This window comes from Antechinus flavipes, chromosome 3 (genome assembly GCF_016432865.1).
Source record: "Antechinus flavipes isolate AdamAnt ecotype Samford, QLD, Australia chromosome 3, AdamAnt_v2, whole genome shotgun sequence".
NCBI classification, from domain to species: domain Eukaryota; kingdom Metazoa; phylum Chordata; class Mammalia; order Dasyuromorphia; family Dasyuridae; genus Antechinus; species Antechinus flavipes.
In genome coordinates, this window is record NC_067400.1 from 262,530,968 (window position 1) to 262,556,759 (window position 25,792).

The window sequence follows — 25,792 nt, forward strand, 5'->3', positions numbered from 1 at the left end:
TATGAAGATTTTATATGTTTGCATATCTGAAACCCAATGGACTTTTGTAGGGAAGGAAGAAAAGAATAAGGAGAAAGATAACCAGTTATAAAGCATTGGGATAAGATTTCAGTCTGGGAATATGGATCCCTTCAGCATCTCCCTCAGTTCTGTACCTCCTCTTTTTCCTCTAAGCCACTCATTTTCCAAAATGATCTTCCTTAAGTATATATCTGAGCATGTCATCTTCCCTTCCCCACATTTAATAAAATCCAATGACTTCCTCTTATCTCTAGAATCAATTATAAAATCTTCTGTTTAGCTTTTAAAGCCCTTCACAAACTTTCCCTTTATACTTTATTCCTCCCTTTATTCTTTACAATCCAGAGTCAAAGGCTTCTTTGCTGTTCTTCACATATTTCCCTCTCCTTGCTCTGGGGATTTTCATTGGCCATTCATTATATTTGGAATGCTTTCCTGCTTCATCTCTATCTCTTGGTTTCTCTGGATTCCATCAAAACACAACTTCTTCTGCAAGAAGCCTTTCCCAATGCCCTCTCCACTAATGTCATCCATTTGCATAGAATTATTAGAAACATATTGTTGACACTGAAAATCAGATATTGAGGAAAATTTATTAAAGAAGAATCTTAAAGTTTCTGGCCAGAAGTGGACTCCACTCTTCTTTGAGAAGAAGGAGCCCTGCTTGACCCACACCTAATACTATATACCAAGATAAGATCTAAATGGGTTCATGATTTAGACATAAAGAGTGTTATTATAAGCAAATTAGAGGAACATAGGATATTTTACCTCTCAGATCTGTGGAGAAAGAAGGAATTTGTGTCCAAAGAAGAACTGGAACTCATAATTGAATACTAGATAGATAATTTTGATTATATTAAGTTAAAAAGTACAAATAAAATTAACGAAGACAAGATCAGAAGGAAAGTAAAAAATTGGGAAATCATTTTACATTTAAAGGTTCTGATAAAGGCCTCATTTCTAAAATATATAAATAATTGACTCAAATTTATAAGAATCCAAGTCATTTTTCAATGGATAAATGATCAAAGGATAGGAATAGACAGTTTTCAGATGAAGAAATTAAAACTATTTCTAATCATATGAGAAAGTGCTCTAAATCACTATTGATGAAATGCAAATTAATTCAACTCTGAGATACCACTACACACCTCTCAGATTGGCTAAAATTATAGGAAAAGACAAAGACAAATGTTGGAGAAACACTGGGACACTAATACATTGTTGGTGGAGTTGTGAATGGATCCAGCTATTCTGGAGAACAATTTGGAACATGTTCAAAAAGTTATCAAACTGTGCATACCCTTTGACCTAGCAGAGTTTCTATTGGGCCTATATCCCAAAGAGATTTTAAAGGAGGGAAAAATATTTGTGGCAGCCCTTTTTATAGTGGAAGAAACTGGAAACTGAATGGATGCCCATCAGTTGGAGAATGGCTGAATAAGTGAATATGAATATTATGAAATATTATTGTTGTATAAGAAACAACCAACAGGAAGATTTCAGAGAGGCTTGGAGAGACTTATATGAACTGATGCCAAGTGAAATGAGCATAACTAGGAGATCATGGTACACAACAACATAAATTATTATACTATGATCAATTCTGATCAATGTGACCTTTTCCAACAATGAGATGATTGATGCCAGTTCCAATTATCTTGTGATGAAGAAAGCTACCTACATATTTGAGAAAATCACAAAATTAAGATAACATCTTAACTGTAGGAACTGAATATCGATCACAACATAACATTTTCACTCTTTTTGTTATTGTTCATTTGCATTTTGTTTTCTTACACATTTACTTTCTTTTTTTGATCTGATTTCTCTTGTGCAGCAAGAGAACTGTATAAATATGTTTATATGTTTTAACATGTTTAACATATATTGAATTTTTTGCCATCTAGGAGAACAGGGAGGGAGAAGGAGGAGAAAATCTGAAACACAAGGCTATGCAAGGCTAATGTTGTCAAGTTATCCTTGATTATGTTTTGAAAATAAAAAACAAAAACAAAAACAAACAAACAAAAAAAAAAAACGAGAATAAGGAGCCCAGAGCCCAGTAGCAAGAGAAGCTTTATATCTGTTAGTTTGGCACAGTTCCCTTCAATGAATAGATTAGTCCCTTGGTTACAATCTTTCCTATATGTATGTGTACTATATATTTCCCCCTAAATATGTATAAGCATGTTCTCCCTCCCTTGTCGTATATCCCATGTTCAAAAATGGTGGAAAACTCTTCCTACAGAGTGTGTTGTTTAATATTCAATTAGCCTGTTAAGCAGGCACAATAGTGATTTGATCAATTCAGGTCATTGACCCCAACTAGTTTGGGGTAAATCAGATGTTATCTTAATTTTGTGATTTTCTCAAAACCACAAGACTCTTTGACTGAATGAATTTACCTGTGCTTTCCTAGCCCCCAATTTCTTGTTTGCTCAAGGCTTCTATTAATCAGTTGTTCTGTAGAATCTTAACCTTCCTTAATCTCTCAGATTCTGAAAAATCTCTTGGTCATTGTTAACCACTGTCTTATACTACTGGAAGCTTGCAACATTCTGTGGAAATCGAACTTTTAAGTATTTTGCACAGTATGTAGAGTTACTTGCATCTTATCTCCCCTATGAAAACATGAGCTACTGAAGAAAAAAACATGTTTTTTTTTTCTTTCTTTGTATCCCCAGTGCTTAGTATACCACCTGGCACAAATGAATTTGTAAATCCCTTTTTATCAGTCAACAAACATTTATTAGGTGCTTACATGTATCAGGTACTGGGTTAAGTAAGAAAGGTAAATATAGCAAGAAAGATACTTCTCAAGAAGCTCACATTCTAACGAAAGAGACAATATACAAATTCAAGATATAGACAGTATAAGTGGGAGGTGATCTCATAGGGAAGGCACTGATGGGAAAGTCTCTTTAAAAAGATAGGATTTTAGTTGGATCTTAAAGGAAGTTAGGAACTTAAGGAGATAGAGATAAGGAGAAAAAAATACACCAGCATGAAAAAGCATGAATCAAGAGCAGGGACCAAGACCTAAAGAAGACCAACATCTCTGGATTGTGATTAACTTTGTCCCAGAGATATTGGGATAGGAACTTATTAAAGACAGTGATCGTCAGAATGGGGAGCCTAAGACTTACCCAGGGTTAAACTCAGTCCACAACTGCAATGAATGAGAAAGAATATGGAAAGATGAATATCTCAGTCCCCATGGGCTCAGTCAAATAGCCCATTTCACATATAACATCTCAATGCTGGCATCTTGTTGCTCCTCAGTTTCAGCTCCCTCAGGTCCCAGATTGATCTAGGAACTCCTCCAATGGTATTCCCTGCCTCTCTTGACATTTGATTTTCTTTGCTTGGAAAAATGTTACATTTTACAATGAAATCACAAGAGCCAACATTTCCAACTCTTATTAGTCAGGCTGATAACCTTGCCTAGTTCTGAAGGCAGCTGGGAAGACCCGACTCATCAGTTCCATCTATTTGTCCCTAGCTCCTATTCCTAGATGAGTTAGGTCAATTGAATTCCATTCACCTCCTCCTTACCAGAGTACAGACAGTTTGTCCTTCCCACCCCCTCTTCCTAGTTGGTCTTACCTCTAGCCCAACATTTCCAATGATCTTTCATTTTGCATTGTCAACACAAACATCTGTGATAGGCCATGCAAATTACCCAGAAGTTCAGAGAAGTTTCAGCAAAACTTTAGAAACAAGTGATGTTAAAGGGGCAAAATTGGCAGCTACTCCCAATACTTTTGTTACAAATGCACAGGATGATATTTCTTTTTTTTTTTAATAATAGCTTTTTATTTTCAAAATACATGCAAAGATAGTTTGCAACATTCACCACTTAAAAACTTTGTCTTCTAAATTTTTCTCCCTCCTTTCCCCCACTTGCCTTAGACAGCAATTAAATTCAATATATGATACATATTTGCTATTCTATATATATTTCCACTTTTATCATGCTGCACAAGAAAAATCAGATCAAAAAGGGGAAAAAGTGAGAAAGAAAAGAAAACAAAAAGCAATCAAAAACAACAAAAAAGGTGAAGATACCATGTTATGAGCCACATTCAGCCCCCACACTCTTCTTTCAGGATGCAGATGGCTTTCTCCATCTATTAGAATTTCTCTGAATCACCTTATTGTTGAAAGGAGCCTTTCCCATCAGAGTTGATCATTACATTATCTTGTTGTTGCTTTGTACAATCTATTCACTTCACTCAGCATCAGTTCATTTAAGTCTCTCCAGGCCTCTCTGAAATCATCCTAAGTTTGGTCATTTCTTACCGAACAATAATATTCCATAACATTCATATACCATAACTTGTTCAGTCATTTTCCAACTGATGGGTATCCACTCAGTTTCCATTTTCTGGCCTCTACAAAAAGGGCTGCCACAAACATTTTTGCACATGTGGGTGACCTCTTGATTTTTCAAAACACATTTTCCCTTAACTAGACTAGAAAGCCAGTAGATTTAGAATGCTTCTAAATAGAAGCTAAATGAAGACCATTAGGAAATATTTGGGAAATATTAATAATATTTTGGTAATAAATAATACTTGTGATGCTATTTGTTTCAGGCTCCTAGAAGAAAAAGTGCAACTGTGAGATGTTTAATATCATAAAAAAACTTGTCTTCACACAGGATTTGTGTTATGTTTCTGTTTGACAAAAACCAGGAACATAAATGTATAGTTTGGTTTTGAGTAGATAACATGTTAGTGACAGATACTAAGTAGCCAAACTCATCCAACTCAGCCCACTATGGTCCACCAATCCAAATAAAACTTTTTGATTGGCAGCCTCTCCTAACCTTTTGGCTATATTCCAAATAAAGTTTCTGTATGTGAACTCAGATAAGTGGGGTTGCTGTTGGTAGAAACACTATCTAAATGTGAATGGTTATTATTATTATTGTTAGTTAAATTTAGCAAGCATTTATTGACTTACTATGTGACTGATACTGTCATAAGAACTGGTAAACTAAAGATCAAAAAGTAGTCCTTGTTCTATAGGAAGTTACATTTTATTGAGGAAAGAAGATATATCCAGATAACTATGTACAAAATACACAGAGCCAAGTCCTCTTCTCTTTCTCTTTATCTCATACTATCCAGATATCTTCTACCACTGTCTCCTCCCTTACTCCTGCCTCTAAGTGTCCATTTCCTATGTGTACAAGTGACCCCATTTCATCCCATCTCTAGCAGATTGCTATCTCTATCAACTTGCCCCCCCCCCCCACCTCGCCTCTCACTTATCTTTGGATTCTCTCTATAGGCTAGAAACTTATTTTATCTTAGAAATATTAAAAGTTCAATTCCAGATCATTTCAATAAAGTGAATACATGAATTTTCTGGTTTCCCAGTGCATGTAAAAGTTATGTTTATATATACTGTAGTCTATTAAATATGCAATAGTATTGTGTCTTAAAAATATACATATCTTAATTATACACTTTATAGATAAAAAAAATACTAGCCATCACTTGAACCTTCAGTGAATCATAATCTTTTTGCTGGTGAGGATTTTGCCTTGATGTTGATGGTTGATGACTGATCAGGGTGGTGGTTGCTGAAGGTTGCAGTGACTGTGGCAATTTTAAATTAAGCCAAAAATGAAGTTTGCCTCTTCCTTTAAATTTTGATGTTTCCTTTCATTTGAACATTTGGGGCCATTGTAAGGTTAATAGACCTGATTTCAGTATTGTTGGATCTCAGGGAATAAGGAGGTCTAAAGAGAGGGATAAAGACCGTTCAATGGCTGGTTGGTGGAGCAGACAGAAGATATACTTTTGTATTTTTGACATTTATTGACTAAGTTTGCAGTCTTAATAGATATGGTTTGTGGCACCTCCAAAAATAATAGTAACTAAAATCAAAGATCACCGATCACAGATCACCATAACAGATATAATAATAATGAAAAAGTTTGAAATATTATAAGAATTACCAAAAAATGACACAGAAACACAATGTGACCACATGCTATTAGAAAAATGGTGCCAATAGATCGGTTTGAGATAGAGTGGCCAGAAAACTTCAATTTGTTAAAAAAAAAAAAAAAAGCAGTATCTATGACGCATAAAGCAAATTGCAATAGATGAAGTTTGTCTGTACTCCCTTATGGTCTACAAATGTGTCTCCCTTATCTCAAAAAAAAAAACAAAACACAAAACCTCTCATTTGATCAATTCATGTGTTGACTATTGCCCCATATCTCTCCTTTTGTATCTAAATTCCTTCAGAAGGTTATCTATAATAAGTGTCTTCTCTTTGCCTACTTTTATCATCTCATAATTCTCTACATAGGGAAGCTAGGTACCACACTATTAAGTGCTAATTGGGTCAGGAAACTTATATACAAATTTGATCTTACACACTAGCTGTATGATATTGGGGAAATCACTTTACCTTGTTTTCCTCAGTTTCCTCATCTGTAAAGTGAGTTGGAGAAGGAAATAACAAACTATTATCACACCTTTACCAAGAAAACACCAAATGGGGTCACAAAGAATTGGACACTATTGAAACAACTGAACAACATAGTCGTATAATCTGACTTCCAATCTCATCATTCAACTGAAACTACTCCAAGGTAACAAGTTAAAGTAACTAGTCTTAATTATCAAATCTAATGGCCTTTCTCAGTCATCATCCTTCTTGACTTCTTTGTAGTCTATGACACTATCTATCAATCACTCTCTTCTCTTTAGGTTTTTGTGACATTACTCTCTGCTAGTTCTCTTTCTAAATGACCATTTCTTCTGATGCTCTTTTGCTAGATCATCAACTGTGGCTATCCCACTTAGCCCTATCCCAGGATCTCCTATATTCTCTTTTTATTCTATTTCATTTGGTGGTCTCATCACTTCCAGCAGATTCAATTATCATCTCTGTTGATAATTCACAAATCTATTTATCCAACTCTAACCACGCTGCTGACTTCCTCAACTGTCCATTAGGCAATTGGAACTGGGTGTCCTGTAGACACTTAAACTCAACATATCTAAAACTGAACTCATTATCTTTCACCCAAAGTCCTCTTCCCTTCAAGCTTTCGTATTACTATTGAGACCCACCATCTTCCAAGCTCCCCAAGCTCTCAGTCTACATGTCATCCTGAACTCCTTACTTTCTTTACCCATCTTCTATATTGCTATATCCATTCTATTGCCAAGTTCTGATTTTTATCTTTCTAATATTAAATATACCACCATGCTAGTACAGGTCCCTATACCTTTATGCCTCACTAATGCAAAAGCCTGCTGATTGATTTCCTTGCCCCAATCTCTCCCCACTTTAGTTTATTCTCTAATCAGCCACCAAAGTGATTTTCTTCTAAAGTAAGGTCCAACTATATCACTCCCACTACTCAATAGATTCCAGTGACTATCACCTCCATGATCAAATTCTATTTTGGCACTTTTGCATTCAAAACCCTTCATGACCAGGCTTTCCCTAACTTTTCAGTCTTTTTTACCTTTAACCCTCCCATATAGTCCATGATCCAATAATAAGGCTCCTGATTGTGGGTATGGAGTGATTTCCTTTGGTATCTCTGCTTCCTGGCTTGGTTCAAGTTCTAGATAAAATCCCACTTTCTACAATAGCCTTTCTAAGCTTCTGTTAATTCTAGTGCCTTCCCTCTGTTCATTATTTACAATTTATCCTATCTATAGTTTTCTTGTACAGAGCTATATGCATAGTATTTCCCCATTAGATTGTAAATTCCTTCAGAAAAGATACTATTTTTTGACTTTCTTTGTATCCCTAAGGCCTAACAGTGTCTGTCACATAGTAGGAGATTAATAAATATTTATTGACTGACTAATAAATACTAAATGATTTTGGAGGAATTAACATATAGTAGAATCAGAAGTGCTTCTTGTCAGAGATGGTATTTAACCTGTACTTTGGAAGCACAAAGATTCTAAGCTTCCACAGACCTGATATGATCTTGGGTAATATGGATGGACCTTATAATATGAATTATTATCAACTTGTTCCCATTCTTTTCAATGGATTTTAGATAAGCATAACTCAAGGACAAGTCACTTTCCTGCTACTATTCTTTTATATTTCATGTTCTGTTGACTATTGCACATGGACAAACGAACCACAACAACAACATATACAGTAACTACAGTGATGTGATCGAAAAGAACAATCATACACCCAAAAATAAATAAATAAATAAATGTAACGCAATTATTAGGACCAAAAAGGGCTCAGAATAAAAATATATATGAGAATACACCTCAGCCTACCCTTCATGGAGGTGGAAGTCCGCAGGTCTTATCTATTGCACATGTTTTTGAATTTTTCATTGTATCAGTCAGTTGTGCCAACTTTTTTTTTTCCTTTTCAAAAAAAAATACTATTTGTTATATAGGAGGAAAAGGAGGAGATACATAGGGTACTATGATGATATAAGAAGCAATAAAAATCAATAAAAACTTCAAAAAAATTTGTAAAAATTAGAGCTCAGGGGCAGCAAGGTGGATATAGCACCAGCCCTGAAGACAAAAGGATTTGAGTTCAAATTTGAGCTCAGGCACTTAACACTTTCTAGCTGTGTGACTCTGGGCAAGTCACTTAACTCCAATTGCATCAGCAGAAAAAAAATTAGATCTTAAAAAAAGGAAAATAATTCTGTATATTTTAAATTTGGTTTATTATATGCTTTGAGAATATATATTAAAGTTCTTTCATCTTTTTGATAATGAAATATCAATCTTCCTTTCTGTAGCGGACCTGTGTTTTTTTTTTTTTTTTTTTTTACACTGAAGAGATTTTTGTTTGGTGCCAAAAAAGTATTAGTTAAGGTTTGTATTGAATAGGTGCTATTCCTCCTATCAAGCTTTGACTTTAGACAGCTAGTCAATGCCTTAACATGCATGACCCCAGGCTTCTCCTTGATACCCTTATTTACTTTATATGGTTTGCCTGGAGGTTAAGATGTTTGTAAATATTTCTTTCTTTCACTAGTTTAATGTGACCTCATATTTCAAACTCAAAGTCTTCAGATTTTATTCTTTCTTAATGACATTTATTAAGAATTTTACATTTATCAAGTCCAACATTTTGATATAGTTGGAGAGAGATTCTGTAAGACAAAGAAGCTGTTTTATGAGTTTTTCTTTGGAACCAGGTAACTTTGATGTCATCCATTCACATAAAGTGATTAATGTTATTTTGATATATCTCTCTTTTTGACTTAAAAGCCATATTCAGAAGCAATGATAATAAACTAGGCAGATCCATAATAGGCTTAATCTATGGAAGATGCCATATTCTACATCAACTGTTCTTGATGTTATTGTATTGTTTTAAATTGAGGGAAATAATTATTTCACTCACAGTAATAACTAATTATTGAAAAAGAACCAAGGTTTTTCCCTTTTTCTACTTCATCATCCAGAAATCAACCACTATGGGAAATCTTTGTAAAAGACTTACCCAGCCAGGATGTGTGGGATCTAATTAAAGATTAGTAAAAGAAATTCTAAGTTTGGGATAATGTGAAGATTCCTGCTCATTGTGTTTACTCAAGTCTGGGTCTGAGAAAGTGTTGATTCTCCTTTTTGTGTGATATAAAAATTGTTAAGTCTTCTTGACCAAGATTTGGGTCATCCAAGTCATGTATCCCAAGATCCTCAATCTAATATATCCCAGCCTATCATTGTTAATATTCATTTTATCATTATTTGTTAATCAGAGTTGATTGCCACTCTTGGGGACAACTGTTCTCCCAAGAGCATTTAAATTGTGAGCATACCACCATGAGGGGTCTTTGGTTGACAGAGACTGCCAAATGACTATCTTCATTAATAAACATGCTGGAATTATAAATAAAATGATTAAATTGCCCAGAAATTATGTCTCTCAGACTTTTTAAATATCACAAAACAAAGGGCACTTTTTCATTATGCTTTAATAATTCTGATACATTTGCACTTATGATTAAGCTATGAGTGTAGGACTGAGTCAGTCCTTGTGATAACAATATAGGCACTGTATGTATGAGAGTGTTGTGAGTGCTGTTTAATAATCACTGAATCAATAGCAATTTGTTCTTTATACCCCTGGGACTTTGGGCTATACCCTTTTTGCAGTATGGACATTGTTTTTTTTCCTTAAAAGTGTTTATAGATATAGTGATATGAACTGTGAATGATTTGACTAAAATAAGTGGCATCCTCATCTTGGTGATGATGCTTTCTGTAAAGAACGATGAAATCAAGCTTTTGTCAGAGAGAAAGCTAATAAAATCCTATACTTTTAATTCCTGTACCTCTATAAAACATTTACAGCAACAATTACAGCTCTTTTCTAGATCTGCTACTTTTTCCAGTTTTGTAGAAAAGTAAACTTTCATTTAACCTCCACATCTCTCTCCCCCACTTTATAACGATATTCATCATATTAATGATATAAAAACTTCATGTTTCATGTTTGTATGGAAGATTTTTGTTTGCAACTTGCTTTTCATTGTGTTGTTCTTTTCACAACTATGTTGCATTCAAGTCAAATCAACAGTCATTAAGTATTTATTATGTGCCAAAAACTGAGATCTCAATATCCCCCCCCCCCCATGTCCATTCATGGTGTGAAGTGTGTGTGTTATCACTGGCCCCTTGCCTAGCCTGACAAGCATTCCTATACCAAAGAAACATGATAAATGAATCCATGACTGACTAGGAGTTCTATTTTGGCATTTCACAAAGCACATTAGTTAACAAGCATTTATTACTTACTTATTTTGTATGTATGAGACATTGTGCTAAGCACTGGGGATACCAAAAAAAAAAAGGCAAAAAACAGCCTTAGCTTTTAAGGACCTCAGTCTAATCAAGGAGACAATATACAAACAACTAAGTAAAAACAAGATATATACAAAATAAATTGTTGATAAATGTGAGAATTGAATGGGTTTGGTTTCCACAGAGTTATGAAAATTGAATTAGAGAAATACAGAGAAATGAAATTTAAACTAGAAAAATAAAATTGAAACCCAAGAAATGGAGGTTAGGAGTTGGAACAAGGAAATAAAAGAATATAATTAGGGATGGGAGTTTTAGAATAAGAAATACTTATTAGATGTGATTAGAGATGGAAAGGTATGTGGGAGCAGATGAGATGATGATCAGAGGAAGAGACTTAGATTCACATGATTGGAGTTAGACTCTTCAGATAGGATTGTACTCAGCAAATAGGGAATCAGGGGAAGAAGTGAACTACTTCCTAATAAGGTGAGTGCCAAGGGAGAAGTAAAGATGTAATCAGGGGTAGAGATTCACACTGACATAGGGGAATTACTTCAATCCCCATAAATTGTGACCTCTGGTGCTCAGCCAAAAGGGCATCAAGGGAGAGGACAAGAATTGATTCAGGCATTCTTATTATACAGGATACCACATTTGTAGTTGTGAAATTAAAGACTTTTAACTTCATCCCTCCCAAGCCCAATGGAGTTATTTTTCACATAACCAAAACAAGAGATGTATTAGTATTAAGGGGGAATAAAGCTAGAATTAAAGTTGGAACTTGAAGAAAGTGAGGGAAAAGGTATAGATGAGGAGAAAGAGAACATATAAAATATATGTATACTCAAGAATTTTTTATATTCTCTTTGGGGTATTTTTTCTCCTCTAATTTCTTTGTTTCTCAAGTTTCTTTAGTATCACTTGATAAATAGTAAATTGTTTATTTTGTTCTCCATGCTGTTGTATCACCTTGAACTTTTTTCTTTGTCAATTACTGATTATCTAGCATTTCTGATATATTTTGTTTTTCATATTTCATTCTATATATTTCTTTTTTATCATCTTGAATTGAGCAATGTAGTACTCATTTTTTCTACTGTCTATAGTATAATTGTACTTTTTCAACATCTTTCTGCAATGTCTTTAATAGTTTTCTCAAGCTGCTCTTTCCTTGGTGCCTTAGGAATGCCACCTTGATGCCCATGGTCTTTACTATCACAATATCTGCAGCATATACTGCTTTGTGTATGTTCTGAAATATTTTTTAGATTTTCATGTTGTGAGAGGATGCATTCATTCATGATATTTAAATTTTTAAATGTCAATTTTTTAAAAATTGATTTGTTTTTGTATAATTGTTTTATTAGATGCATGTTATAATATTCAAATTTTTCCTTTTAGAACTTTAGAACTCCCATCTTAAATATGCCCACCTTCTACTAAAAATCATTTGAGACTAGTATTTTGTTATCTATTTCATTATTAGATGGTATGTTGGGAGTTAGTGTTAGATAGAGCTTTTCACTGTCTTCAGATTCTTAGTTCTTCCCTCTCAACGTTTAAAGTAACATCTAAATTTCTACTCTTACCTCACCAACTCTGGATTTGGGAATGATTGCCTTATATGTAACAGCAATACATTATTTTGTGATTTGGAACTGAAGATATTGTTGATTTTAAAAAAGCAGTATAAAGTCCTTGCCTATAACTGATTAAATTAGGTATCATTTTTTCCTTGAATTTATATTAACATTATATTAATTTCCTTGATAACAATATTGGAATGGTTTGCCATTTTCTTTTCCAGTTCATTTTACGGATGGAGAAACTGAGTCAAACAGGGTTAAGTAATTTCCCCAGGATCACAAAGCTATTACATGTCAAAGGTCAGATTGGAACTCTAGAAGATGAATTTTCCTGACTCCAAGCCCAGTATTTATCCACTTAGCCACCTAATAATGTAGTACTGGCTTATAATAATAAAAAAAAAAAACCTGCCCATCTTTGGGATGTTTTTAGGAGTGTGCAATTTCATGCACAGTCATAGTTTGTCCACTTTACTGATTAGTGCCTTCTGCACCAAATTCTTTCTGCCAATGGGGCATTACTATTTCTGATGTAGTACAGCATATATCACCTCCTTGTGCTAACAAAAAACACAAAGGAGTGCCACCTGATCCCTTTTACATCTTAATCAAAATGATCCTTTTCTCCTGCAAACTTATATCACCCTCACCGCTTCTTAGCTCAAAGCTATGACGTCACATTGGCTGGAATGACAACTTGATAATTTGAGAGTATCATTAGGCATCAACTAGCCAGTGTCTGGGGGGGTTCCTACCAGCTACCCTAGAGGTCTTAAGGTACCACAATCTCCCCATCTTCATTCCTTCATTACTTCTCTTTCTATATTCCTCCCTCTATTAACCTCTCCTCCCAACTTGGAGGATTGATGGGGTTTTGAGGGGACCATTATGGAAAAATTGTTCTCTACATTTTACTCAATGAAGTTCAGACAAAAAAACAACCTGGAGACAAATTACTATCTTGCTATTATTCTTAGCTTGCAGTTTCATGTTTGTATGGAAGATTTTTGTTTGCAACTTGCTTTTCATTGTGTTGTTCTTTTCACAACTATATTGCATTCAAGTCAAATCAACAGTCATTTATTAAGTATTTATTATGTGCCAGAAACTGTGATCTCAATACCCCCCCATGTCCATTCATGGTGTGAAGTGTGTGTGTTATCACTGGTCCCTTGCCTAGCCTGACAAGCATTCCTATACCAAAGAAACATGATAAATGAATCCATGACTGACTAGGAGTTCTATTTTGGCATTTCACAAAGCACATTAGTTAACAAGCATTTATTACGTACTTATTTTGTATGTATAAGACATTGTGCTAAGCACTGGGGATACCAAAAAAAAATAAAAAATGAAAAAAAGGCAAAAAACAGCCTTAGCTTTTAAGGACCTCAGTCTAATCAAGGAGACAATATACAAACAACTAAGTAAAAACAAGATATATACAAAATAAATTGTTGATAAATGTGAGAATTGAATGGGTTTGGTTTCCACAGAGTTATGAAAATTGAATTAGAGAAATACAGAGAAATGAAATTTAAACTAGAAAAATAAAATTGAAACCCAAGAAATGGAGGTTAGGAGTTGGAACAAGGAAATAAAAGAATATAATTAGGGATGGGAGTTTTAGAATAAGAAATACTTATTAGATGTGATTAGAGATGGAAAGGTATGTGGGAGCAGATGAGATGATGATCAGAGGAAGAGACTTAGATTCACATGATTGGAGTTAGACTCTTCAGATAGGATTGTACTCAGCAAATAGGGAATCAGGGGAAGAAGTGAACTACTTCCTAATAAGGTGAGTGCCAAGGGAGAAGTAAAGATGTAATCAGGGGTAGAGATTCACACTGACATAGGGGAATTACTTCAATCCCCATAAATTGTGACCTCTGGTGCTCAGCCAAAAGGGCATCAAGGGAGAGGACAAGAATTGATTCAGGCATTCTTATTATACAGGATACCACATTTGTAGTTGTGAAATTAAAGACTTTTAACTTCATCCCTCCCAAGCCCAATGGAGTTATTTTTCACATAACCAAAACAAGAGATGTATTAGTATTAAGGGGGAATAAAGCTAGAATTAAAGTTGGAACTTGAAGAAAGTGAGGGAAAAGGTATAGATGAGGAGAAAAAGAACATATAAAATATATGTATACTCAAGAATTTTTTATATTCTCTTTGGGGTATTTTTTCTCCTCTAATTTCTTTGTTTCTCAAGTTTCTTTAGTATCACTTGATAAATAGTAAATTGTTTATTTTGTTCTCCATGCTGTTGTATCACCTTAAACTTTTTTCTTTGTCAATTACTGATTATCTAGCATTTCTGATATATTTTGTTTTTCATATTTCATTCTATATATTTCTTTTTTATCATCTTGAATTGAGCAATGTAGTACTCATTTTTTCTACTGTCTATAGTATAATTGTACTTTTCCAACATCTTTCTGCAATGTCTTTAATAGTTTTCTCAAGCTGCTCTTTCCTTGGTGCCTTAGGAATGCCACCTTGATGCCCATGGTCTTTACTATCACAATATCTGCAGCATATACTGCTTTGTGTATGTTCTGAAATATTTTTTAGATTTTCATGTTGTGAGAGGATGCATTCATTCATGATATTTAAATTTTTAAATGTCAATTTTTTAAAAATTGATTTGTTTTTGTATAATTGTTTTATTAGATGCATGTTATAATATTCAAATTTTTCCTTTTAGAACTTTAGAACTCCCATCTTAAATATGCCCACCTTCTACTAAAAATCATTTGAGACTAGTATTTTGTTATCTATTTCATTATTAGATGGTATGTTGGGAGTTAGTGTTAGATAGAGCTTTTCACTGTCTTCAGATTCTTAGTTCTTCCCTCTCAACGTTTAAAGTAACATCTAAATTTCTACTCTTACCTCACCGACTCTGGATTTGGGAATGATTGCCTTATATGTAACAGCAATACATTATTTTGTGATTTGGAACTGAAGATATTGTTGATTTTAAAAAAGCAGTATAAAGTCCTTGCCTATAACTGATTAAATTAGGTATCATTTTTTCCTTGAATTTATATTAACATTATATTAATTTCCTTGGTAACAATATTGGAATGGTTTGCCATTTTCTTTTCCAGTTCATTTTACGGATGGAGAAACTGAGTCAAACAGGGTTAAGTAATTTCCCCAGGATCACAAAGCTATTACATGTCAAAGGTCAGATTGGAACTCTAGAAGATGAATTTTCCTGACTCCAAGCCCAGTATTTATCCACTTAGCCACCTAATAATGTAGTACTGGCTTATAATAATAAAAAAAAAAACCTGCCCATCTTTGGGATGTTTTTAGGAGTGTGCAATTTCATGCACAGTTATAGTTTGTCCACTTTACTGATTAGTGCCTTCTGCACCAAATTCTTTCTGCCAATGGGGCATTACTATTTCTGATGTAGTACAGCATATATCACCTCCTTGTGCTAACAAAAAACACAAAGGAGTGCCACCTGATCCCTTTTACATCTTAATCAAAATGATCCTTTTCTCCTGCAAACTTAAATCACCCTCACCGCTTCTTAGCTCAAAGCTATGACGTCACATTGGCTGGAATGACAACTTGATAATTTGAGAGTATCATTAGGCATCAACTAGCCAGTGTCTGGGGGGGTTCCTACCAGCTACCCTAGAGGTCTTAAGGTACCACAATCTCCCCATCTTCATTCCTTCATTACTTCTCTTTCTATATTCCTTCCTCTATTAACCTCTCCTCCCAACTTGGAGGATTGATGGGGTTTTGAGGGGACCATTATGGAAAAATTGTTCTCTTCATTTTACTCAATGAAGTTCAGACAAAAAAACAACCTGGAGACAAATTACTATCTTGCTATTATTCTTAGCTTGCAGTTTAGCTGGCTATTGCACAGGATTCCTGGCAGTTGAAGGCCAAGTAAACAACTTTTAGTTAGGCCTCCTGACACTGAATTTAACAGGAGACTTTGAGGGGGACATGTTGCTATAGAGCCAGAGAAGTCTCAAGTTTATTTCTGATGTCGATTTAATTTCCCATGGTGTAAAAGTACAAGATTAAAGAGAGTTGTGTACAAAGAATTCAAGTTTGTTTGAAATTTTAAATATTAATGGAGTGCTGACTTCTGCCAAGAGCCTTACCTCATTTTTCTAATTAATTCATTCCCCAGCATTAATCTGAATGCATAGAAACAAAACACATGTCAAGGCAAAGATTAGGAGATGTCTTAAAATATCGCTAATTTCAGCCAAAAAGCATGTAAGGGTTTTGTTTACTTCATTAATTTTCTTTGTCTGAGTCAGCCTTGTTTCTTGATAAAAGGGGAGCTGAATAGAGACTAAACAGCAGACATTTTGTGGGCTTTCATTTAGATTCTTTAAAAAAATCTTTTTTTTTAAGAATAAAAACTTTTCCATTGGGTAATGAACTATATGAATTTAATTTTGTGTGTGTATGTGTGTGTGTGTGTGTGTGTGTGTGTGTGTGTGTTTATGAGTTTGTGCATATGGAAACGTAGTGAAATTATTTGAGGATGCTCTTAGGTCTATTAGTTTGTTCTTAGTCCTGTGGTTGGTTCAGAGACAAATATCTTCAAGCTTCCCCTAAAAATGTAAAGTAAGTATGTCAGTTTTTCTAGATGAGGAGGGAGTAATAAGCATGAGTTTAACAGGACCAAAATCTGCCAGAATTCCCCCTCCACACCTTAACATGAATTGGACCCTAATACAAAGGCAAGACTTGATTGGCCCAAAGAAAGGATCAAACTGTATCTTCCTTGATGCTTCTTCCTGATGGTCTGTGGCTATGATAATATGGCATCTTGATCACATAGGGGCATTTCTACTCATGTAGGGGGAAATATAAGAGAACCTGAGTTCTTGGACACTTATTAGCTGGGAGACTTTGGACAAGTCACTTAACTCTGATTGCCTGAAAACCAAACCAAAACAAACCCAAAAGCACACAATGATCTAAGAATGCCCCAGTTCATTCCAACATCAGAATTGGACTTTGGCTTTTCTGGAGAGGTTACTTGAAAAAACAAAAACAAAACTAGTATGAAAATACAGATCAGTATCTAACTGTGGTCTAAGCTCTTTCTAAATGATACCTTTTGCCATTGGCAATATTCCTAGATATCTCAATTGCTAGAAAGGAATTTTTCCTAGAGTCATGTTTTTAGGAATGCTACTACCCAAGCCAAATTTTGCCAAAGACCATTTTAGGAATAAGCCAAACTCTGAGAAGGTTATCACATTTACATAGACTTAGAGAGAACTGTGTGTTCTTTTGCTTGCTAAGGACTTCATCTTTATAAATACAGACTATGTGTGTTTACTGTATGAGTTAGGTGCATTTCCAAATGGATTGTCTAAATGAGGCTTTTGGGGAGGCGTGAGTAGATACCTCTGAAATTCCTTCTTTTCCTTTTCAGGGAAACTGATTATTGCCTGGAAAAAAATCCCAAAACGAGTCATGATGTTGACATCTCTGCTCTTCTCACAGACAGTGTACCAGACCATGATTATATCTACCTGTTCCTCTAAATATTGCTGTTCTAGGAGAATGATTTTTTTAATTGAAGCTTTTTATTTTCAAAACATATACCAGGATAATTTTTCACCATTGATCCTTGCAAAACTTTGTATTCCAATTTCTCCTCTTACCTTCACTCCCTCTCCTAGATGGCAAGTAATCCAATATATGTTAAACATGATAAAAATATATGTAAATCTAATATAGGCAGATGTATTTATGCAATTGTCTTACTCACAAGAAGAATCAGATCAAAAAGGAAAAAAATAAAATTCAAGCAAACAACAATAAAAGAGTGAAAATGCTATGTTGTAATCCACACTCAGTTCCCACAGTCCTCTCTCTGGGTGTAGATGATTCTCATCATCACAAGGTTAAATGCCAACAATGAATTGTCTCATTGTTGAGGAGAAAGATTTTTTCTAAGCTTCTTTCTCTTAAAAGGACAAGGTATCCCAACCTTAAATTTGAAAGCTTTATTTCTTTCTATCAAAAGCTAGTTACACAAAGGACTATCACAAAACTTGGTTATCTTAAGTAGATGCCCAACAGAAATCAAGAAAGTTACACTGATTAGAATATACCAGGGGAAAAAAAGAGTAAATGTGCTCTCCCATTGGGAACAAGCTATCTAAGCTCAGCCAAGAAAGATTCTCAATCTCCTCCAAAGGGAAATCCTCTAAAGTCTCTAGAGAAGCAAGTTGGAAACCAGGGACATATCGAGCAGCTGGCTTTCCCTTCGTGTCTGCCTTCATAAGTCTGCTTCTCTTTCTATACGATTCTCCCTCAAAAGACAATCAAAAAAAAAGAAAACAAACCTATATGTTTTAAAATGCTTATAGTAGCTCTCTTTATGGTGACAAAGAACTAGAAATTACAGGGATATCCATCAACTGGGAAGTGGAAGAATTAATTGTGGTGTATGGTTGTGATAAAATATTATTATACTATAAGAAATAATGAACTCAGCAATTTTAGAAAAACATGGAAAGACTTGCATGATAAAATAAAGAGTGAAATGAGCAAAACCAAGAGGACATTATATACAATAATAGCAATATTGTTTTAAGAGTAACTTTGAATAAGTAAGTTAATTTATTATGAATATCCAAATTAGCTAAAGGACATATGAAGAAAGATGCTATCTGCATCCTGAGGAAGAACTGATAAGTAGAAAAAACGTATAGAATAACATTACATGTATATACATTATAAACATACATATAGATAAAGATATCAATATCTATGTGTATGTGTGTGTGTCTATTCATGTCTAATGGTAGTCATCTCTAGGGTGGGGGGAAGGAAAGGAAAAAAAATCATAATTTTGTTGCATATTGAAAGGAATAGCAAGTTGTGCATAGTAAATTTTCAGTTTCATGTATGATTGTCTTTTTAATTGTTCTATGTTATAGAAATGTTTGTTTCATTCCATAAATTTTCAAAAAGGCAGTCTGAAACTACTTAGGTTGTTTCTTGAAGGAAGAAGAAAAATGAACGTATCATCTCCAAAACTTTCACACCAATTGGTCTCCTCACACAGACGTGTAATATGGAGTTATTTTTCTCTCTACTAATGAAAACAATATTATGCAAATACTCCAGGCTTAAGACCTGATTTGGATTATTATTTGTTGCAAGGATGGAGATTGATTCCATCTGTTAAATCATCCCACTCATCTTCAGGTGTCAGTATGCTGGACTTGATACCTTAATCAGATAGGAAGACTTTTCTCTATTGAATCAATCAACTACAGTTTTTAGACTAAGCACCAAAAAAACTTAGATCAATTTATGTGTGATTTGGAATGACATTGCGTATTGGGTGAGGAAACTTGGTCATAATATGTGGGTTATCTATAAAATAGCAGATCAATTCAATGCCCCCCCCCAAAAAAATTGAGCATTTGGCCTCAAGGGAGGAAATCTGAAGGCAAGACCCTTAAGAAGGAATCACTTAGAGCAGACGTGTGGAACTTTTTTTCTGCCAAGGGCCACTTGGACATTTATAACATCATTTGCTGGCCATATAAAGTAATAAACACATAGAGCTTAAGCACGGGGATTGCTGTACTTTGCCTTCAGTTCATCAGTGCTTGCGGTTGCCTAAATAAATGACTTGGTGGGTCTTTTATGGCCCACCTGCCAGATATTCCCCACCCCTGACTTAGAAGGAAAAGAGACCTGTTCTCAGCCTCTGTCTTGGTCTTCTTCTCTTCTTTCAAGTCCCTTTGATGGGAAAAGGACCTTGTGATATTAAAAGAATAGAATGATTTTCTATTCATTATAGTCCTAGCAGCATCCCCAGGATCAGCAGCTATTGTCAGTATCTAAAACAGATCTGAATACAAACTAAACATACTGAGAAAAGACAGCTTTAAGACTTCATAAGGATTTCCCAATTGATAAATGATCAAAGCATATGAACATGAAGTTTTTTATGAAGAGATTATAATTTACCATTTAAAAATGGTCCAAATCACTAATAATTAGAGAAATGCAAATTAAAGCAACTCTGAGGTTCTACCTGATACTCATTAGATTGACAAAATTAACAAAAAAGCAGAATAATTAACATGGAGGGCCTACAAGAAAAATGATCAATTAATTCACTGTTGGTAGAACTGTGAATTGGTCCAACCATTCTGGAAAGCAAATTGGGAATATACCCCTAAAAGTAAACTCTGCATACTTTTTTGATCTAGTAATACTACTACTAGATCTATACCCAAAAAGATCAAAAAAGAGGAAAGGGATTCATAGGTACAAAATATTTATAGCAGCTCTTTTGTGTGGCAAAGAACAGGAAACTGAAAGGGAGCCCATCAATTAGGGAATGACTGAATAAGTTATTGTATATGAATGTAATTGATATTGTTATGTTATAAGAAATCATAAGAAGAATGATTTCAGAGAAACCTAGGGAAAATAGGGATTGATGCAAAATGAAATGAGTGGAACTAGGAGAAAAATTTTATAATAGTGACAATATTATAAAAATAACTTTGGAAGACTTAAAAATTCTGATCTAATGACCACCAAAATTCCAGAGTGCCAAATAAGAAGACATGCTACATATTTTTTAACAGAGAGGTGATAGATAAAGGATGCAAATTGAGACATATCATTTTTGAACATTATCAATAGAAGGAAGTGTTTATCTTGACTATGCATTTTATTACAGAAGGTTTTTTCCCTCTCAATGGAAGATGAGAAGGAAAGAGAGGGGGAAAGAAGGGAGGGAATTAAGAGAGAGGGAGGGAGGGATTGAGAGAGAGAGAGAGATTGATTTTTGTCATATGAAAAAGTTTAATTTAATTTTAAAAGACTAACAGGAATTTAGTAGAAAAGCTATTCTACACATAATTGGAATATCTTGAGATCTTCAGCCAAAGAATTTCCAGGAAATGTAAGTTTCCCCTTTGTCATGCATGTTTTCTTAAGCCTACTTTCCCTGGGACTCTGTATATACTGGTTGGAAAATGTGTCACAGATTTTTAGGGGAATATTTTGTACAATCTGTTCTTACATTTTAGTAATTAAGCTTCTCTAAAAGCTAATTATGTCTGGATGACTAATTTATTTCAACAGATAATCAGAAAGCACACTAGTGGAGCTGTAGTATTAGAATGATACACCCTAGCTCCTTAATCAATCAATCAATCAATATTTATTAAAAGACTACTATGTGCTAGACACTGTGCTAATCACTCAGTGCTACCCCTAAAACTCTGGGGCAAGATGTAACTTCACTCTGGGAATCCAATCTGCCAGAATTAGGATTGGGGGAAGGCCATATCTTATACCTTCTTTAGGGTTGGTCCTGGAGTTGGAGGGCAATGTGATGCATTAGAAGCTTCACTGGTGTTCTGGATGTTATAGTCTTGGCTCTGTCCCTGATTGTGACGTTGGGTGAGTGATTTTCCTACTCTGGGTCTCACTTCTTTGTCCTTAAACAAAAGAATAGGACTAGATGGTCCTATGGTGTTCTCCACATCTAATAATAATTATAAATTGCTTAGCACAGTGTCTGGTACATAATAAGTGATATTCTCTGATTTTAAGATGAATCAGAGATGTGAGTCAAACAATGAATGGTTCTAATTAGTCAAGAGGAGGAGCTGGAAAATACTTTGAGGAAGTTGACTTAAGAAGTAGGGACAACTGTATAGGGTTGTAACAGACAGTCAGAAAAATACTAACATTTTCTGCCCCTCAACTCTGTACCAAATCTGCTGTCAAGTCCTGTGGATTTTAACTTACAATTTCTCTAATATATGGAGCTCCCTCTCCTTTGATACTACTGCAGGCACTCATAACCACATACTCGGACCTTTGCAGTGGGCTTCTGATTGCCCTCTACATATCAACTCTCTCCCTACTCCTTTCTATCTTCCATTCAGCTGTCAAACTTTATCTTTTTAAAGCATGGGTCTGATCATGTCACTCACCCCTACTCAATAAGCTCCAGTGACTCCTTATCACCATCAGGATTAAATACAAAATCCTCTGTTTGGTTTTTTAAATACTTCATAACCTGACCCTTTCCTATCTTTCCAGTCTTCTTATATTTTATTCCTCTATGAATAATCTGCTCTGATGACACTGGCTTCCTTGCTGTTCCTTGCAAAAGACACTTCATCTCTAGACTATAGGCATTTCATTTCCATATCTTATACCTGTCCACCCCCTGGCTTCCTTCAAGTCTTAGCTAAAACCCTTCCTTCTACAATAGTCTTTTCCCATTTATTCCTTAATAGTAGTGCCTTCTTTCAGAAAATAGCACCAAACATTCCCCCTGTGAATTTTGTTTGTACACAGTTGTTTGAATTTCTTCCCAATTAGATTAATTGCTATTGTTTGTCCTTTGTTCTTTTTTTAATCATAGCCTTTTATTTTCAAAATATATGCAAAAATAATTTTCAGCATTCACTCCTGCAAAACCTTATGTTCCAAATTTTTCTCCTTCCTTTACCCTCACTCTTGCCTAGACAGCAAGTAATCCAATATATGTTAAACATGCGATTCTACTATACATATTTCCACATTTATCAGATCAAAAAGTTTTAAAAAATGAGAAAGAAAAAAAGCAAGCCCCAAACCCCCAAAATGGTGAAAATACTATGATCCACATTCAGTCTCCATAGTTCTCTCTGTGGGTGGAGATGGCCCTCTCCATCAAAAGTCTATTGGAATTGGCCCGAATCATCTATTTTTTGAAAAAAGCCATGCTCATCAGAGTTGATCATTACATAATTTTTTTTGCTGTGTACAATGTTCTCTTGGTTCTACTCACTTCACTTAGTATCAGTTCATGTAGTTCTCTTCAGGCCTTTCTGAAATCGTCCTGCAGATCTCATAGAACTGTTTTTATAGAACAATATTATTCCATAACATTCACATACCAAAATTTATTCAGTCATTTCCAACTGATGGGCATCCACTTAGTTTCCAGTTCCTTGCCACTATGAAAAGGGCTGCTACAAACATTTTTGCACATGTGGATCCTTTTCCCTGTTTTATGATCTCTTTGGGATACAAATCCAGTAGAGACACTGTTGGATCAAAGGGTATACACAGTTTGATGGTCCTTTGGACATAGTTCCAAATTGCTCTTTAGAATGGTTAGATCAATTTACAACTCTACTAACAATGCATTAGTGTTCCAATTTTCCACATCCCCACTAACATATATCATTACCTTTTCCTGTCATCTTAGCCAGTCTGAGAGGTATGTATGTAGTGGTACTTCAGAGTTATCTTAATTTGCATTTCTCTACTCAATAGTGATTTAGAGCATTTTTTCATATGACTAGAAATGGTTTTAATTTCTTCATCTGAAAATTGTCTATTCATATCCAATTTATCAATTGGAGAATGGCTTGTATTCTTATAAATTTGAGTCAATTTTTTATATGTTTCATAAATAAGGTTTTTATCAGAACTCTTGGATATAAATTTCCCCCCAGTTTGATGCTTCTCTTATTATCTTGACTGCATTGGTTTTGTTAATACAAAATCCTTTTAATTTAACATAATCAAAATGATCCACTTTGCATTTCGTAATGTTCTCTAGTTTTTTTTGGACATAAATTCCTTTTTTCTCCACAGATCTTGTTCTCTTTTGCCCTTTGTTCTTGAAGAGGTTCAATGACTTCAGGAGAATGATGTCTTAACTTGCATGTGAATTGGATTTAAGTGAGGCAGAGCTCAAAATCATCAGTCTCTCTCTCTCTCCTTTAGGGTCATTTAGATCCAGTGGCAAGACAAAGATCAAGCTGACTGGTGATGGCCCAGAATGCAGTATCTTAGTCTTCTGATAGCCTTTTAAAGATTAAGGGTTAGGTAAAATTGAGACAAAAGATAGCATAGTTTGCCATCACAAAGGAATCAATCTGAGAGTGGAAGACCCTCTGGATTTATGATCAGAACTGAAAACCATTGCTATGTATACTTTCTTTGAGCCAGAAAACTCAAACAATAAACCCTTAGTCCCCAATTAGGTTATGAATTCCTTGAAAATAAAGGCTTTAAAAAATATTCTCCAAGTTTAGCATAGTGTCTGATACATAGATGGCTGGATCCAGGGTTAAAAGACCTGAATTTAAATTAAGCATCATACACTTAATAGCTATGTAAATTAGTAACAGCAATATGAATTAAACTTTTGCCAAATAGCTTTATTGGGCACTGTACTAAGCACTGAGGATAAAAAGAAAGATAAAAAGATGGTCCCTCCCTCCTAAAAGGTCACATTCTATTAAGAAGACAACTTGCTACATACAAATAGGATATATAGAGTGTAAAAGGAAGGTAATCTTGGGGTGGAGGGAGCAGAAGGAGAAGATGAAAGGAAAGACCTCCTGTAGAAAGTGGGATTTGAAATCGATCTTAAAGGAAGCCAGGGAGTTCAGGAATGTAGAGGAGGGCAGGGAAAGCATTCGAGGCATGAGGAACAAATAGTGAAAAGTAATGAAGTTATAGCTTACAAGAAACATTGAGGAACTCTGGTTATAAGATCATAGAGTAAGTCAAAGGGAACATGATGTAAGAAGATGGCAAAGGTTGGAAGCGGGCAGATTCTGAAGGGCTTTAAATGTCATAAGAAAAGATTCTACATTTGATCTTGGAGACAACAGGGAGCCACTAGATTCTACTGAATGAAAGGAAGTACAGTGTGGATGTGGTTTAGAAAGACCAATCAGAAGACTTCTGCCATAGTATAGGTAAGAGATGTAGAGAGCTTGCATCATACGAGTTAAGAGAAAAGGATGTAGAGTCTTTTCAATAATTCAGAATATAGGGATTAACCAGGAACAATGCAGTAGAACAGAAATTGACTTTGAAGTCAGAAGTTGTTGCTCAGTTGTGGCCAACTCTTTGTGATCTCTTTGGCATTTTCTTGGCAAAGATACTGGAATGGTTTGTTATTTCCTTCTCCAGTTCATTTTACAGATGAGGAAATTGAAGCAAACAGGTTAAATGACTTGCCTAGGGTCACCCAGATAGTGTGTGAGACCAGATTTGAATTCAGGTCATCCTGATTCTAGACCTGTCACTCTTATCCTTTGCACTAGCACTTGAATTGGGAATTATAAAACTCCAAGTTTTAAAATTTGGATCCAAGTTGCAAATTACTTTAATGCCAAACAGAAGCTTTTATAGTTTATACTAGGGAAGTCGTAGGAAGCCACTGGAATTAATTGAGATGAGGAGGAAGCTGAAAATTAGGAAATTTTACTTTGGCAACTGTATGGAAAAGGGATTGTTGTGAGCAGAGATTTGAGATCTTGCTTCTGTGGATTCAGAAAAAAGACCTGGATTTAAATCCTGTCTCTGATACAACTT